Consider the following 17,649-nt stretch of genomic DNA (forward strand, 5'->3'; position numbering starts at 1 on the left):
AGATGATCATATGGTTCTTATTTTTAAGTCTATTGATGTGGTGAATAACATTTATTGATTTCCATATATTGAACCAGCCTTGCATCCCAGGGATGAATCCTACTTGATCATGGTGCACAATTTTTTTGATATGTTTTTGTATCCGATTCGCCAGAATTTTATTGAGGATCTTTGCATCTAGGTTCATTAGAGATATTGGTCTGTAGTTTTCTTTCTTTGAAGTGTCTTTGTCTGGTTTAGGTATCAGGGTGATGTTGGCCTCGTAGACTGAATTTGGAAGTTCTCCCTCTTTTTCTATTTCCTGAAGTAGCTTGAAAAGTATTGGTATTAGTTCCTCTTTAAAGATTTTGTAAAACTCTGCTGTATACCCATCCGGTCCTGGGCTTTTCTTAGTTGGTAGTCTTTTGATGGTTTCTTCTATTTCCTCAATTGATACTGGTCTGTTTAGGTTGTCTATATCCTCCTGACTCAATCTGGGCAGATCATATGACTTAAGAAATTTATCGATGCCTTCACTATCTTCTAATTTATTGGAGTATAAGGATTCAAAATAATTTTTGATTATCTTCTGTATTTCTGAAGTGTCTGTTGTGATATTGCCTTTTTCATCCCGTATGCTAGTAATTTGAGTTCTCTCTTCTCTTCGTTAGCATGGTAAGGGTCTGTCGATTTTATTTATTTTTTCAAAGAACCAACTTTTAGTTTTGTCAATTTTTTCAATTGTTTCTTTTGTTTCGATTTCATTAATTTCAGCTCTGATTTTAATTATTTCTTGCCTTCTACTTCTTTTGCTGTTGTTTTGCTCTTCTTTTTCAAGGATTTTGAGATGAAGTATGAGATCATTTATTTGTTGGTTTTTTCTTTTTTTAAGGAATGAACTCCAAGCAATGAATTTTCCTCTTGAACTGCTTTCAATGTGTCCCATAGATTCCGATATGTTGTGTCTGTGTTTTCATTTATCTCTAAGAATTTTTTAATTTCCTCCTTGATGTCTTCTATAACCCATTGATCATTCAGTAACCTATTGTTCATTCTCCAAGTGATGCATGATTTTTCCTTCCTTCTTTTATCGTTGATTTTCAGTTTCATTCCATTATGATCAGATAAGATGCATGGTATTATCTCTACTCCTTTATATTGTCTAAGAGTTGCCCTGTGACATAATATATGATCTATTTTTGAGAAGGATCCATGTGCTGCTGAGAAAAAAGTGTAACTGCTTGATGTTGGGTGGTATATTCTATGTATGTCAATTAAGTCTAGGTTATTAATTGTGTTATTGAGTTCTATAGTTTCCTTATTCAACTTTTGTTTGGAAGATCTGTCCAGTGGTGAGAGAGGTGTGTTGAAGTCTCCCATGATTATTGTATGGTGGTCTATTAGACTCTTGAACTTGAGAAGAGTTTGTTTGATGAACATAGCTGCACCATTGTTTGGGGCATATATATTTATGATCGTTATGTCTTGTTGGTGTATGGTTCCCTTGAGCAGTATGTAGTGTCCCTCTTTATCCCTTTTGATTAACTTTGGCTTGAAATCTATTTTATTTGATATGAGTATGGACACTCCTGCTTGTTTCCGAAGTCCATATGAGTGATATGATTTTTCCCAACCTTTCACCTTCAGCCTATGTATGTCTTTTCCTATCAAATGCGTCTCCTGTAGGCAGCATATTGTTGGGTCTTGTTTTGTGATCCATTCTACTAGCCTGTGTCTCTTAATTGGTGAGTTTAAGCCATTAACATTTAGGGTTATTATTGAGATATGGGTTGTTCTTCCAGCCATATTTGTTTATTTATGTTACTAAACATGGTTTGTTTTCCTCTTTGATTATCCCCCCCCCTTTACTGTCCTACCTCCCACTGTTGGTTTTCATTGTTATTTTCCATTTCCTCTTCCTGTAATGTTTTGCCGAGGATGTTTTGAAGCGATGGTTTTCTAGCTGCAAATTCTTTTAACTTTTGTTTATCGTGGAAGGTTTTAATTTCATCTTCCATCCTGAAGCTTAATTTCGCTGGATACACAATTCTTGGTTGGAACCCATTTTCTTTCAGTGTTTGAAATATGTTATTCCAGGATCTTCTAGCTTTCAGAGTCTGTGTTGAAAGATCAGCTGTTATCCTGATTGGCTTACCCCTAAATGTAATCTGCTTCCTTTCTCTTGTAGCTTTTAAAATTCTCTCCTTATTCTGTATGTTGGGCATCTTCATTATAATGTGTCTAGGTGTGGATCTCTTATGATTTTGTACATTTGGCGTCCTGTAGGCTTCTAGGATTTGGGATTCTGTCTCATTCTTCAAGTCTGGGATGTTTTCTCTTATTATTTCATTGAATAGATTGCTCATTCCTTTGGTTTGGACCTCTATACCTTCCTGTATCCCAATGACTCTTAAGTTTGGTCTCTTTATGTTATCCCATATTTCTTGGATGTTCTGCTAATGGTTTCTTAACAGTCTTGCTGAGCTGTCTATGTTCTTTTCAAGTTGAAATACTTTGTCTTCATTGTCTGATGTTCTATCTTCTAAGCGTTCTACTCTGCTGGTAGTATTCTCAATTGAGTTTTTAAGTTGGTTTATTGCTTCCTGCATTTCTAGGATTTCTGTTTGTTTGTTTTTTATAACCTCTATCTCCCTGTATAGTTGATCTTTTGCTTCCTGGATTTGTTTGTGTAATTCATTGTCGAAGTGACCTTTCATTGTCTGATTTTGCTGTTTAATGTCTTCCTTGATACTCCAGATCATCTGAAGCATGTATATCCTGAATTCTTTATCTGACATTCCATCTGCTGCAGCTGTTACCTCTTCTAAAGTTGAGTTGACCTGCATTGCTTGTCGTCCTTTCTTTCCTTGTCTTTTCATACTGCTTGCGTTTCTTTCTGCTTGGTGAAACTGTTGTGTTTTTGAAAAAATTTTCCCCCATATATTTATATTGCTCTTGTATAGTTGAAAAGTCTCCCTTGCAGGGTCGGGCGGCGGTCTGCCTACCTTGCAGGTGCGGGCGGCGGCTCTGCTCTGCCCTTACTCCAATTTGGGTGACGTGTCTACCATGACGGCAGGTCGCTGGGCTTATTCCGGGCACGGGAGGCGGCTCTGCTCTGCCCCTACTCCAATTGGGGTGTCGTGACTACCACGCCGGCAGGTCTCTGGGCCTGTTCCGGGCGCAGGCGGTGGCTCTGCTCTGCCCCTACTCCAATTGGGGTGACGTGTGTACCACGCCGGCAGGCCACTGGGCCTGTTCTGCTGGTCGGTCGCAGGTCTGCCCACCTTTCGGGCACGGGTGGCGGCTCTGCTCTGCCCCTATTCTAATTGGGGTGTCGTGAGTACCACGCCGGCAGGCCACTGGGCCTGTTCTGCTGGTCGGTCGCAGGTCTGCCTACCTTGCGGGCGCGGGTAGTGGCTCTGCTCTGCCCCTACTCCAATTGGGGTGACGTGTCTACCACGCCAGCAGGCCGCTGGGCCTGATCCGCCGGTCTGTCGCAGGTCTGCCTACCTTGCAGGCGCGGGCGGCGGCTCTGTCCTGCCCCTCCTACCACGCCCGCGGACCGCTGGGCCTGTTCTGCCGGTCGGTCGCAGGTCTGCCCACCTTGCGGGCGCGGGTGGCAGCTCCGCTCAGCCCCCACTCCAATTGGGGTCACGCGACCACCACGCGGGCGAGCCGCTGGGCCTGGTCCGGGCGCGGGCGGTGGCCCTGCTCCGCCCCTCTGGCTCGACGACAAAGTGAGAGAGACTCGGGTGTCTGTGACTCACCCTCCCTACCAGGAGACCAACTGTTTCTGTTGCCGCTGGTATTGATGAAGTTCTCTCCTCCGCCGCTTTCTGATGACATCAGATCTCTGCCATGTTGGTATCCCATGCGAATGGCAGCATTTCATTCCCTTTGCCGGGTGACCAAAGCAACGGGTGAGTCCTGACCGGCCCTCACAAGCCCCGTCTCAGTACCGTTGCCACTGCCCACGAAGGCTCGGTTGGTATTTACCTCCACAGTACTCAGCAGGACCCGGACTGAGAAGCAGTTTCCGCGGGCTCCTTAGCCCTGGGCCAGAGCATTTCCGGGAGCCGGAACTCGGCCGCTCCGTGCTCGGTGCATGCTCTGATAAGAGCAGGCTCCAAGAAGCAGTTTCCGCGGATTATTTAGCACTGAGCCTGAGTAATTTGAAGCCTCCTTTCTTGGTGCCGCTTGCCCAGACAGACTCACCAGCTATTTCACTGGACAGTTGAAGATTCTCAACCAGCACGCCCTGAACCAACTTGCTTTTCCCTCCATAGACCTGATTCTCCCTTATGTCTTTGCTTGATGACCTGGAACCACTGATTGCTACTGTGAGTTGAGGATCTGATAGTTGAGATCAATTTATCTGTCTATCTATCTGTCAATCAGATAAAACCTATCTTTCTGGTGGTATCTATCTAGAGATCATGAGGCCAGAGAGAATGGATTCAAGAGATCTGTTTTTATAAAAATACGCTTTATTTTTTAGAGCAGATTTCAATTCACAGAAAAACTAAGCAGAAAGTACTAAGAATTTCCATATATCATACCCCTACACTGTCCTAGCCTCAAGTACCATCAACACTCTGCACCCAAGTGGCACATGTATTACACTCTACAAACCTACATTGGGACACCATTATCCCCCCAAGTCCACCATTTATGTTAAGGTTGACCCTTGGGGTACCCAATGTGTCCTTGGTATAGTACATTTTACAGGTTTGGACAAATGTATAATGATATGTATCCATCACTATAATATCATACAGAATAGTTTCACTGCCCTAAATATCCTCTGTGTTCTGCCTGTTCATTCCTGCCTCTCCTGTAACCCCTGGCAACCAGTGATCTTTTTATCATTGCCATAGATTTGCCTTTTCCATAATGTCATATCATTGGAATCATAAAGTAGGTAGCCTTTTCAGATTGGCATAACTTGGCAATATACAATCGATGTTCCTTCCTTTCTTTTTTTAAAATTTTATTTGTTCTTTTTAGTTTTATATGACAGTATATTTTGACATTTTATACAAACATGTAGTATATCTTATTCTACTTAGGATCTTGTGATTGTATAGGATGTGCAGATTCGTATTCATATATGTACACAGAAAAGTTATGTCAGCTTCATTCCACGGTTATTTCCTATTCCTATCCCTTCTCTCTTCCCTTTATTCCCCCTTGTCTAATCCAATGAACTTCTATTCTTCCTTCCCCTGTCCTTATTATGTGTTAGTATCCACATATCAGAGAGAATATTCGATCTGTGGTTTTTGGGGATTGGTTATTTAGCTTTTAACATGATAGTCTTCAGATCCATCCATTCACTGACAAATGTCAAAGTCATTCTTCTTCATGGCTGAGTAATATTCCATTGTGTATACACACCAAATTTTCTTTATCCATTCATCTGTTGAAGGGCACCTAGGTTGTTTCCAGTTTAGCTATTGTGAATTAAGCTATTATAAACATTGATGTGGCTGTGTCATTGTAGTATGCTGATTTTAACACCCTTGGATATATTCCAAGTCAAATGGCAATTCAATTCCTAGTTTTTTGAGTAATCTCCATACTGCTTTCCATAGTGGCTGTTTGCAGTTCCAGCAGCAATTTATGAGTGTACCTTTTTCCTTATATCCTCGCCAACATTTGTTGTTGCTTATATTCTTGATAATTGCCATTCTGACTGGAGTGAGATGAAATCCCAAGTGTAGTTTTTAATTTGCATTTCTCCAATTGATAGAGATGGTGAACATTTTTTCATATATTTGTTGACCATTCATATTTATTCTGTGAGATGCCTGTTCAGTTCCTTTGCCCATTTATTGACTGGGTTATTTGTTTTTTTTGGTGTTAAGTTTTTTGAGTTCTTTCTATATCCTGGAGAGTAATACTCTGAGGTGTACGTGGTAAAGATTTTCTCCCATTATGTAGGCTCTCTCTTCACGCTCTTGTTTCCTTTGTTGTGAAGAAGCTTTTTAGTTTGAGACCATCCTATTATTGATTCTTGATTTTACTTCTTTTGCTTCATGTTGGCTTAGGAATTGACTTCCTCAACAAGACTCCTCCATATCTTTTCATTATTTGATAGCTCATTTCTTTGTAGTGCTGAATAATATTCCATTGTCTGAACATACCACAATTTATTTAGCCATTCACTTACTAAAGGTATTTTGGTGGCTTCCAAGATGGCAATGGTGCATAAAACTGTGTCCACATGCATCTTATCTCCCGTATCTTCACTGTTGGAGTACAGGAACACTGGGAGATTAATCTGATGTCTCACAGTATAAGTGGTCACAGTCAGGTACTATAGTGAGGAGCCCATACCCTTTTAACTATTCCATTGTATTGCCACCCCATGGTAAAGAGATGCAGACCTATACCTGGCCAGGTTATCTACTGTGCACCTACCCCAGTGGAGCAGTGGGATCTACAAGTCCAGGATCCTAGGTCAATAGAAATAGTAGCTTTAAAACCAGCTTCCACTCTTTCTGGAGAAAGAAAATGATATGAAAGATGTATATAAAGAAAGGAAAAGCACTGGTGAGGAAATAAGTAAAGGTAAAATAATAAAATCAAATAAAACCAGTTAAAAACCACGTAAAAGGCAGCTTCCAGACACAAGTGATGTGGCCCAGAGGACAAAGCACTAACTACATTTATTACAAACAGTTCTTTTTCTTTTTTTTTTTTACATTTATTTTTTAGTTGTGGGTAGACACAATATCTTTATTTTTTTTATGTGGTGCTGAGGATCCTACCCAGTGCCTCACACATGCTAGGCAAGCGCTCTACCTCTGAGCCACAACCCCAGCCCCTACAAACAATTCTTAATAAACCATACTGATGTAATGTTGAAGCCAATTTATTAATTGTAAATAATGCCTTTTTATGCCAGTTTACTCTAACATTTCAATATGTATTCTGGAAGGCCCCAGCAGGACATGAAAATCAGTTTGCATTCTTCTCCCTTTCTCTATAATCCTTCATTCTTTGTGCTCAGAAATATGTCCCTGTTGAAAAGAAGGAAGGGAGGGCAGATGACATATTTATACATGAATATAATTTTGAGGGTCCTGCCAAGGTCGGTCTGAAGGAATGACCAACTTAAATGCACAGGGCTTATCGGGAGGGCTATGAAAGGGGCCTGGCTGAGATGAAGGGCACTCGACCTCTGGGGTCATTATTGGTTACCAGCTGTGCTGCTGTCTGCATCCCTTGTTTCTGTTCGGCTTCAATCATGTCACGGATGAACTACTATTCTTGGGCTGCCAGACGGAAAAGAGAAATATGTTTCCACTGTGATGATTCATATGGTACCTTAAAGAGATTAAAGTATTAATTAAGATAACTGCTTAGTGTATGCTACAAAATGCAGATTTTGTCAGGCACATTGAAGATATAAATCTGCAGGCAAGTGAGAACAGTTTATCAAGAGAGAGCTGCTCTATAGCTGTTTGATTTGCTTTTCCCTTTCTTTTGAATAGTGAAGCAAAAAGAAATCATGAAAGCTTGGAGCTTGCTGTGCAGTTCTGCAAAAAAAATCATGATGCACCACAGGGTAGAAAACTAATGAACCCAAGGCCCAGCTTCAAAGCAGAACAATTATCTACCAAGGAGTTGACAAAGCAGATGAGTCCAAAATCTCTGCTTGGTTTGCTTCCTATATCCCACTGAATAACTAACAGTAAGTGGCACATAAAATCTAAATGATTCTTATTCATTTCATGTGTATATTTTACCAGTTTCTTTGTTCGGTATTTATTCTGTATTCTCTTTCCTCTGGGTTACCATTTTGTTCACTATGGCTATGCAAAGTGGCTGTGGATGCCTTCAACAAGAACCTGTGCGTAGAAAACCTGTCTCTGTCATAGTCAATAGTTTTGTTCTTTTAACTGTTGAGTTTGAACTGTTTACATTTATTGTGATATCAGATAAACTTGGGTATCTACCTCCTTATTTTGTGCTATATATATCCTGATTTTTCTTTGCTTCTTTTCTTTCTTCTTTCTTGGCTTCCAAAAATTTGTCTTTTTCACTTGCCTATTTTCCTATACCATTTTAGTTTGCATATTTTCCTATACCATTTTAGAACTTGCCTATTAGGTTCTGAGACATTCTTGCTTGGCTTTAGAATATAAAGTTAACTTCTCTATTCTGCTGTTGAACAATTAGAATTTTAGAATGTTATCAGTCACATTTAAGAAGAAATTATTTCTATTTTTTTAGAACTACCAAATTGTCATCATGACTACTGATTTACATAATGACTGTTTCTTAAATTCACTTGGAAGTTTTCTAACTCTTTTGTTCTCCGTTCTTCTGATATCTTGTCTTTTAATGTGTTAAAAAAGAACACATTAGGGGCTAGGGTTGTGGCTCAGTTGGTAGAGTGCTTGTCTCACAAGTGTGAGGCCCTGGGTTCCATTCTCAGCACCGCATATAAACAAATAAATAAAATAAAGGTATTGTGTCCATCTACAACTAAAAAAAAATATTTAAAAAAACATTAAGATCTTTCAGTAAGGACACTTTAGTCTCCTAGTCTTTGTTTTGATGAAACTGACAGTTTATCTGGATAAATAATTCCAGGCTGTTATTTCCTCTCAGACCTTTGAAGATATTCCTTTGCTTCTGGCTTCTAGTAATTCATCTTCTCTATCTCTACTTGGTTTCCCTTTTTATCTGGATAAAAAATTCCAGGCTGATTGCTATTTTCCCTCAGACCTTTGAAGATATTCCTTTGCTTCTGGCTTCTAGTAATTCATCTTCTATATCTCTACTTGGTTTCCCATTGCAGGCAAGTGCTCTTTGCCTTTGGGAATTTTGAGAACGCTTACTTCTGGGTTCTGCAGTTTCATCACAATGTGGCAGGTACAGATCTAACTTAGGATTTATTGTACATCTTAAACCTAAGGCTTCATTCTAAGAAGGACACTCACAGCAGGGGGTGGACAGCTGATGCGGGCATTCTGTACCCAAGTATGGTGTGGAGGGTGTCCACACAGAGCAGCCAGCCTGGGGTTGGAGCCTATGCATGGCAGAGGGTAGTCCACATAGTGGAAGGGCAATTAATGTAGGCTGGAAAAGCTTAAATGAGATAAGGAGGGCATCTGCATGGGAGACAGGCTGGAAACGGGATGTTGGGAGTCAGAGAGGGTGAGAAAATAGGGGAAGAATGGTGGCAGAGATGAGGGATAGCCACATATAGGAAAACTGACTAAGCAGATATGTTAAGAATAAAGGAAGTCTGATTTATCCTGTCAAAGAAGGGGCTATGCTACGGAAAGGGAGAAAAAGAGAATGAACCTGTAGTGCTGGCTTGGCACTGGCAGTACTGGTAAGAATTCATGGCTTTTAATACAAATACAAAGAAATTGTTATGGTTTGGATGTGAGGTGTCCCCCAAACGCTCTTATGTGAGACAATGCAAGACAGCTTATAGAGGAGAAATGATTGAGTTATGACAGTCTTAACCCAAGCAGTGAATTAATCCCCTGATCGGATTAATTGAGTGGTAACTGAAGGTGGGTAGGGTGTGGCTGGAGGAGGTGGCGCATGGGGCATAGCTTTTGGATACATATTTGTGTCTGAGAAGTGGAGATCTTTCTCTCTGCTCTCTGATCATCATGTGAACTGCTTCCCTCTACCATACTCTTCCACTATGATGATCAGCCTCACCTCAGGCCCCAAAGAATGGAGCCAGCTTTCTATAGACTGAGACCTCTGAAACTACGAGCCCCCAAATAATCTTTTCCTCTACAGTTATTCTGGCTGGGTCTTTTAGTCATAGCAGCAAAAAAGTTTACTAAAACATAAAGAAATGAAAATTAAACTTTTAAAAGAAGCAAATGTTTATACATGTGTATAAAGGTTTTATATTTTACATCTTTACAAATGTGTGAGTATTATATATACATGTGTATGCATATTCTTTCTGAGAGGGTCTATGGGCAGTAACACATCTAGTAATAAGCACATCTATCATCCATATCTTTACACATTTTGGGGGGGGGGATGCTGGGGATTGAACCCAGTGGCGCTCTACCACTGAGCCACATCCTCTCCCTTTTTATTTTTAATTTTGAAAAAGGGTCTCACTAAGTTGCTGAAGCCAGCATCAAACTTACAGTTCTGCATCAGCCTCTTGAGTTGCTGAGATGAACAGGTGTGCACCACTCTGCCCTGCTTCCCAATACATTCTCATTCAAGAGGAACCAGAACTCCTTGGAGAAATGTTAATTCTGGGACTGAAAGGATGATTTTAGCCTGGAGCATCTTGCTATGCTAGAAAGCAAGGCAGCACTGAGTGAATGATGGGTGACACATCATGAGGATGCAGAAGTCACCTTGAAGGGGGTCTCAATGATCAAATCTGAAATAATTTATAGGATTCAAGTAAATAGATTATATATAATCCAGTGAAGAAAATAGGAAATCATAAATGTATTCTAATGTAACTGAGAGAATAAATTTAAGGTATTTATATAGTTTTAAAATGCCTTCCACAAAAGCACTAATCCCAAAGAATAACTAATCCCAAAGTAACTTCAGAGGGAAGCTTGGTAGACACCACCTTAACAAAGTAATTAAATTAATATTACCAGCAATGGAGCCAACTGAAATAATGCAATGAAAATACATACAACACTTTTTAAATACTCTTAATAGATGTAAAACCTGAATCAAACCATAAGGATACACTAGATAAACCCAACAGAGGCATTCTACAAAATAAGTAATCATTAAAAGTCAAATTGTGAAAGTTAAGGAAAGACTGGTATTGGTCCATAGTGAAGGAGACACGACAACTATGCAACTGTGATTCTGAACTTTTTCCAGTAAAAATTATCATTGGAAAAATTAGCAAAATTTAAATGGTGCCAAGAATTAGATGGTGGTAATATATCAATGTTAATTTTCAGATGTTGATGGTTGTTCTGTGGTTAAATTGGAGAATGTTCTTGTATTTGAGAGGGACTGGAATCCTGTCAACTTATTTTCAGAAACAAAACATCTGACTGCATTTACAACTTTTCTTTCAACTATTTCAAAATTCTAAAATAGATTTAAACAAACACCAAAAATATCATATACAGAGAGAAGAAATTTATTAACAAGGAATCAAATATTAAATAAACTTTTTTTTTTGCATGCCAGTAGGAAATAATGCTTCCTTAGGGGAACCGGACATAAAAATAACTTTAAAAAGCACAAAAACTCATGTATCCTTTATGAATTCCTATTTAGAAACTCCAAGAATATTGGTATCCCTCAGATAAATTAGGCTTATGAGAGAAACTATCACACTTTTCTTTCCTACAGCAATTCTTTTCTAGAGGGATCATTTTAAAGATCCTTCTAGAAATCGTACATGAACTCCCAGGATGTGTGAACCACTTCAAGAGTGACTCACCCAAACTCAGATGTTTTCAGGGTATCCCTACCCATCTTGAGAAATATGTCATTTACTGATCTAGTTAGGGGGATCACATTTCCAAGACAGCATCAGTTATTTATAAAATAAATTAACCTTCTTAGTCAAATTTGAATATTACTGCTCCCTTGCACATTAAGAAATTATAAGTAGTTTTCAGTTTTGTTTGTTTGTGTGTGGTCCTAGGGATTGAACCCAGGGCCTTACTCTGAGAGGCAAATGCTCTGCCACTGAACTTCACCCCTTTGGCCCTATTTTCAGTAGTGTGATCTAGCTGGGAGCCTATCAGTAACTCTGTGACATGTAATTGAAAATTTAACTGAAAATAATGTCAGAGAGTGTGATAGAAAAAAAATTCATTTAAAAAAATTCACTATTTTTATTCCTAAAGAAAGAACACTGGCTTTTCACCATCCAACCTTACTGTCTGGATGCATTAAGAAAACGTCAAAGAGGGAAAAATAGAAAGTACAGCCTACAGAGAAGTCCAGCTCAAGCTGAAAATGAAAAGGATGGGGCAGCGTGAGTTTCAAAGAAACAGAACTTTTCCACCTTGGGAGGACAACAGCAGGGTTGAGCATAATTTACATAATGAAGGTAAGTCAGGAAGTTTGTGTTGAAAGTTTTAGTTGAAAGGCAAGAGTGATACATTAATATAGAAAACTAATTTATAAAACAATATACTTCTAAATACATTCCCTTTTAGGATGACTTTAATTACTCTGCTACAAAAATACTCCATCTGGCACTAGTGTCAGTGTGAAGCTTTCAACAATAACATGGTACTACAATTTTCCCCTTCTGCCATCCATAAGAACTCCATTATTATTCCTCTTTTCAGGAGTTGCTCAATCGTATTCTCACATATCATTATATCATGTAATTTACTTTAAAGCTGAGAAATATTCCATTGAGTATATATAGCACATTTTCTTTATCCATTCATCTATTGAGGGATACCTAAGTTGGTTCCATAGTCTAGCTACTGGGAATTGAGCTGCTATCAACATTGATGGGGCTGTATCACTATAGTATGCTGATTTCAAGTTCTTTGGATATAAACCAAGGAATGGGATAGCTGGGTCAAATGTTGGTTCCATTCCCAATTTTCTGAGGAATCTTCATACTGCTCTCCATAGTGGTTGTACCAATTTGCAGTCCCACCAGCAAAGAAGAGGTAAAAATTAGAGCATTTGCCAGTAAATGGTTGGAGTTGAAGAATATCATGCTAAGTGAAATAAGCCAATCCCAAAAAAACCAAAGGACAAATGTTTTCTCTAATATGCACATGCTAATTCACAATAAGGTGAGGTGTACTAGGGAAGAATAGAATGACCTTAGATTAGGTAGAAGGAAGTGATGAGAGGGAAGAGGAGGGGATGTGGGGATACGAAAGATAGTAGAATGAAACAGACTTTATTACTGTATGTATATATGTGACTACATGACCAATATGATTCTGCAACATGTACACTCAGAAAAATGAGAAATTATATCTCATCTATGTATGATATATCAAAGTGCATAAATACATCTACTATCATGTATAACTAATTTTAAAAAATTTAAAAATTAAAAAAAGATTTAAGACACAAGGTAAAACCAATAAGATTTAGTTCCTATAACATATGGTTGTTCAAAGTTATCAAATTCCCCTTGGAAGGGGAATATACAAAATAATATAGCTCAAGGTCTGAAAACAAATCTAAAAATGTAGTCATAATATTTTTCAAAATACAGTTATTGCATTAATCAAAACAATTATCTATTGCCTCAAACTGAAGAAAACATTAGATATGAACTTACACATATTTGTTCAAAGTCTGTACACTAGGATCTAGTGTCTGAATATTATTTGTATATATAAACACATTTATTCAAATAAGTGCCCCTGTTTATAGTCACCGCTTTTAAATACTGCAAAAGTACTCGAAGACCTGTCCATGACAAAGATAAGTTTAATCCTGGGAAAGAAATAAGAACTATATAAAGGTTCCACATCTGGATTTCTTTAGCATCCATGTAATTACAATCTATTATGCATGCTGTTGTGGTAGGCTTGGAACATAACAGATCCCTTCACTAGAGATCTGAACACACAGAGAAATGATAAATGCAACTGCAGTGAATAAGGCCTGTAGACATAAAGTCATTCAGTCAACTATTCATCTAATACTCACTAATCACTTACTAAGCTCTGACCAATCCCTGTTTAAAACTTATGCCATCAAACCAATCATCCTTCTCTGCTTGCTTATTGCTACAATGGAAGAAGTCTGTGCCCAAGTCTAATACAGTTCACCTGAGCTTGGGATCCTACCCACCCCTCTAGCCATCCTAGGGACCTCACTTTCTGGATATTTTTCAATTAGACCTTTCCATGAGCAGTAAGCATGCTCAGTCTTCCATTGCCCTCACTCCATGTTCACTCCCATTTTCTTCCTTAGCTGAATGACTTGAAGAGGTTGGTCACATTTGCCATCTCTACTTCCTTAGCTTCCATACATCCTTACCCACTACAATCTGAATTCTGCCCCATCTTTTCACTAAAATTTACTCTCAGAAGGCCACTGACCTCTCATCAATCAAATGGAAAATCACTGACTTCTAATCACTTTTGATCACTCTCCTCCTTGAAACACTCTTTCTTGGTTGGATCTTGATCACACCTGCTCAGCCTCCTTTATAGATTCCTTTTTTCTGTCTTTTTTTTTTGGGGGGGGTTGCGTACTGGGGATTGAACTCAGGGGTACTTGACCACTGAGCCACATCCCCAGCCCTATTTTGTATTTTATTTAGAGACAGGGTCTTACTGAGATGCTTACTGCCTCACTTTTGCTGAGGCTGGCTTTGAACTTGCAATCCTCCTGCCTCAGCATCCGGAGCCTCCGGGATTATAGGTGTACGCCTGGCTCTTTTTTTGATCTTTTAAGTGTTGGTGTTTTCCTGTTTCACCAAAGGGTCCCTTTCTTGTCCTCTTCTACAGACTCTCCTTGGGTGACATCTGGTCACAGAGCTTTGACTATGTGACTTTGCTGATGACTTGAAGCAGTTATCCCTAACCCAGAGCCTCTCCCCACACATCTAATTTGTGTGTCTGTGGTTGAAGCCTTTCATAGTATCCACCCAGCTCATACAATCCTTTATTTTTTTAAAGCTCTCTACTTTCACCAAGAGGATAACAGCTGTGGGCCCCCCAAAACAATGCCTGAACTATGTGACCTTTGCCCCCTCACTGTAACAGACCAGCCACTTGCTCCCTACTGAACCAATCATATTCCAAACCTAGGAATTTGACTAAGAATCTATGCTCAAACTGGAACTTTTGCACACTGCTGGTAAAAACATAAACAACCTCTTTGAAAACTGGTAGTGTACTTTAAACATACAAATACCTAGTGACCTAGAAATTCTATTCCTAAGTATAAACCAAGAAAAATAATAATACATATCATCAAAAGATAAATATAAGAATGTTCACAGCAGCACTTTTCAGAATAAGCAAAACTGGAAATTACATGAATCTTCAGCATCAATACAATGAATAAATCATGGTATATTTATCAGATGGAACAGTATAACAATGCAACACAGATGTTTGCACAAATATAATAAGCAACAGATGGACACAAAAGAGTGTACTCTATAAGATTCCATTGAGCACACATCTGCAATCCCAGTGACTTGGAACACTAAGGTAGGAGGATCACAGCCTCAGCAACTCAGCAAAATCCTGTCTCAATAAAATAAATAAATAAATAAATAGGACTGGAGAGGTAGCTCAGTATGGTAAAGTGCCCCTGGGTTCAATCCCTTGTGTGTGTGTGTGTGTGTGTGTGTGTGTGTGTGTGTGTGATTCCATTTACATAAATTTCCAAAACAGAGAAAAGTGTGGTGTCAGGAGGGTAGTTATATCTCAGGTATAGGCACTAAGAGGGAGAATGAGGAAGTCACTCTAGGGTGCTGGTAATATTTTGTTTCTTGCCCTAGGTTCTAATCTGTGTGTGTGTGTGTGTGTGTGTGTGTGTGTGTGTGTAGTACTAGGGATTGAACCCAGGAGTATTCTACAACTGAGCTATATCCACAGCCCTTTTTATTTTCTATTTTGAAATGGGTTTCACTAAGTTGCCCATACTGGCCTCAAACTTGCCATCCTCCTGCCTCAGCCTCTCAAGTCACATATTTCAGGTGGTTCCACTGCATCTAGCTTGCCCTGGGTTCTAATAATATGGCAGGTTCATTTTTGTGAAAGCTTGTTAAACTAATGGATTATGCATTCTTATATGAATGCTACATTTCAAGAGTTTCAGCTAAATTTGGACTGGACTCTAGAGCTGAGATGTAAATTATTCTTTGTGATAACTGTTTATAGTAATAGGATTAGGACAGTATAATACAATGATAAAGTATGGTCATGAAAGTAAAAAAGGCCCCAGAGAAGAAATAATTTAGGGAGGTACCTCTCAGCTAAGAACACAGACCAATTTTTTGCTCCTAACTTAAGCCAATCATTGTCAAGACTTATCTCAAAGGAAAGAATCAGCACTTTGAGGTCTAGCCAGATGGTAGTATCAAAACTGTCTTCCTTGCTTTGATGCCTGGGTGTCTGAGATGATATAAGGCTGAGAGCCTCATGGGGAAGCACAGTTGGTAACTCTATTCAAGTCATGCAAACCAATACATAAAATGCTTTACATTTATTCCATTGCAGGCATATATAATGATAGTTTCTAAAAACTTCCTTATAAAAATATTATATATTATTCAAATAAATGCAAAACTAAGACTTCAACTAGAAGCTCGAATTATTTAAACTTTATTTTTTTAAATAGGTATTTCTTCATTTTGGTCATTTCTAATGTTATGTATTTATAATTTGACATTTCAATTTGGATACCTTCCTAAAATATAATGTACATATTTATATCTTACTTGTGCCCCTTACATCTCTACTTTATAACCTTATATTTTATTGTCTATAATTTGTTTCATAGCCATTAGTTTGAAGCTTAAGCATGAAGGCCTGACATTGTCTTGGCTACCACACCCTGACACTATTAAGATGGTATGTTTCTACTGTGGTCCCACACTGGCAATTGCAGAAATATAATAAGCAACAGATAATAGGGGCTGGCAGCATAGCTCAGAGTGGTTGAGCACTTGCTGAGCATGTGTGAGGCCCTGTTTAATCCCTAGCACTACAAAACAACAACAACAACAACAAAAATAGTAATGACAGAAGATGTACAGGGAAAAAAATGCTAAAAAAAAAAATCAACCCTACTTAGTCACTTCTGAAAATAACTATACAAAAAAAAATCGTATGGTAAGATGCTCTTTTAGGTTTACTGGTGCCCAATAATTTTCTTAGGGGAAAAAAAAAGAAACTGATATAAAAATCTACTTAAGCTGAGAAGAGATTTTTTTTAAAGGTGGTTCGCTGAAACAATAAAATGCAGCCTAATGGCAAATAATCAAACATACAGTGGCAGAGTGAATACATGAGTGTGGGACCGCAGTAGGAACTCACCCAGAGCAGGACATATGAGCCCTCAGCCAGCCAAGAAAACAATGAGACCCTGGATGCAAAAGAGATGCTAAGTTGTCTGGGGCAGATTACATATGCAACAGTCATTCAGAGGAGAAACAATTCATTGGACATGCTGGAGGTCACTGTGCTGGGCCTTCAAAGTCAGGGGCAAGGTATCAGGTGGAGGATCAAAAGGGCCAAAAGATGGGAAGTGGACATTCCCAACAGACGTATGCAGAGCCAAGCACTGATGGGTCTGCCAAGGGAAAAGATGACAAAATATTAGAGACAATATGATTGAGTTCAATTTCAACCTATCACAAGGCCAAAAGAGCTCTACTTTTAGCAATATAAACTATTTTCAGTATAGTAAAACTTCGTCAGATTTAGATGTCATTAATTTTGAATTTAGCAAGATCAGTTTATTTTAATGAAATATAAGATCAAAGAGCTTGTAAAGAATGGGAAAATGAATTTTATTACAAGCTTTTTAATCTACTGAAGAGAAAGATCATGGTGCAACAGAAAAACCCTGTGGGGCATCAGGTCCCTGAGGCTTTTATCCCATAGGTTCTCATAGACTCTAGCTTTGTTCTCGTGGCAAATCACATACCTTCTTCCAGTAACTGTTCAAGGGTATAATTAGGAGTTGTATAAGGTAAGTGGCTTCAAATTTGTTTTTAAGTGTTGT

General features: G+C 38.8%; 1 protein-coding gene and 1 long non-coding RNA gene across 2 annotated transcripts in view; both read right to left on the reverse strand.

The window, feature by feature from the left end:
• Mcub (mitochondrial calcium uniporter dominant negative subunit beta) overlaps nt 1-17,649 on the reverse strand; it is a 129,941-nt gene that overhangs the window by 41,266 nt on the left and 71,026 nt on the right.
• Nucleotides 6,841-10,335, reverse strand: LOC139706432 (uncharacterized). The gene is made up of 2 exons (XR_011708001.1): nt 10,122-10,335; nt 6,841-7,311 (listed from the first exon to the last, which is right to left on the reverse strand). It is a non-coding gene; the product is annotated as an uncharacterized lncRNA (long non-coding RNA).

This window comes from Marmota flaviventris, chromosome 7 (assembly GCF_047511675.1).
Source record: "Marmota flaviventris isolate mMarFla1 chromosome 7, mMarFla1.hap1, whole genome shotgun sequence".
NCBI lineage: Eukaryota > Metazoa > Chordata > Mammalia > Rodentia > Sciuridae > Marmota > Marmota flaviventris.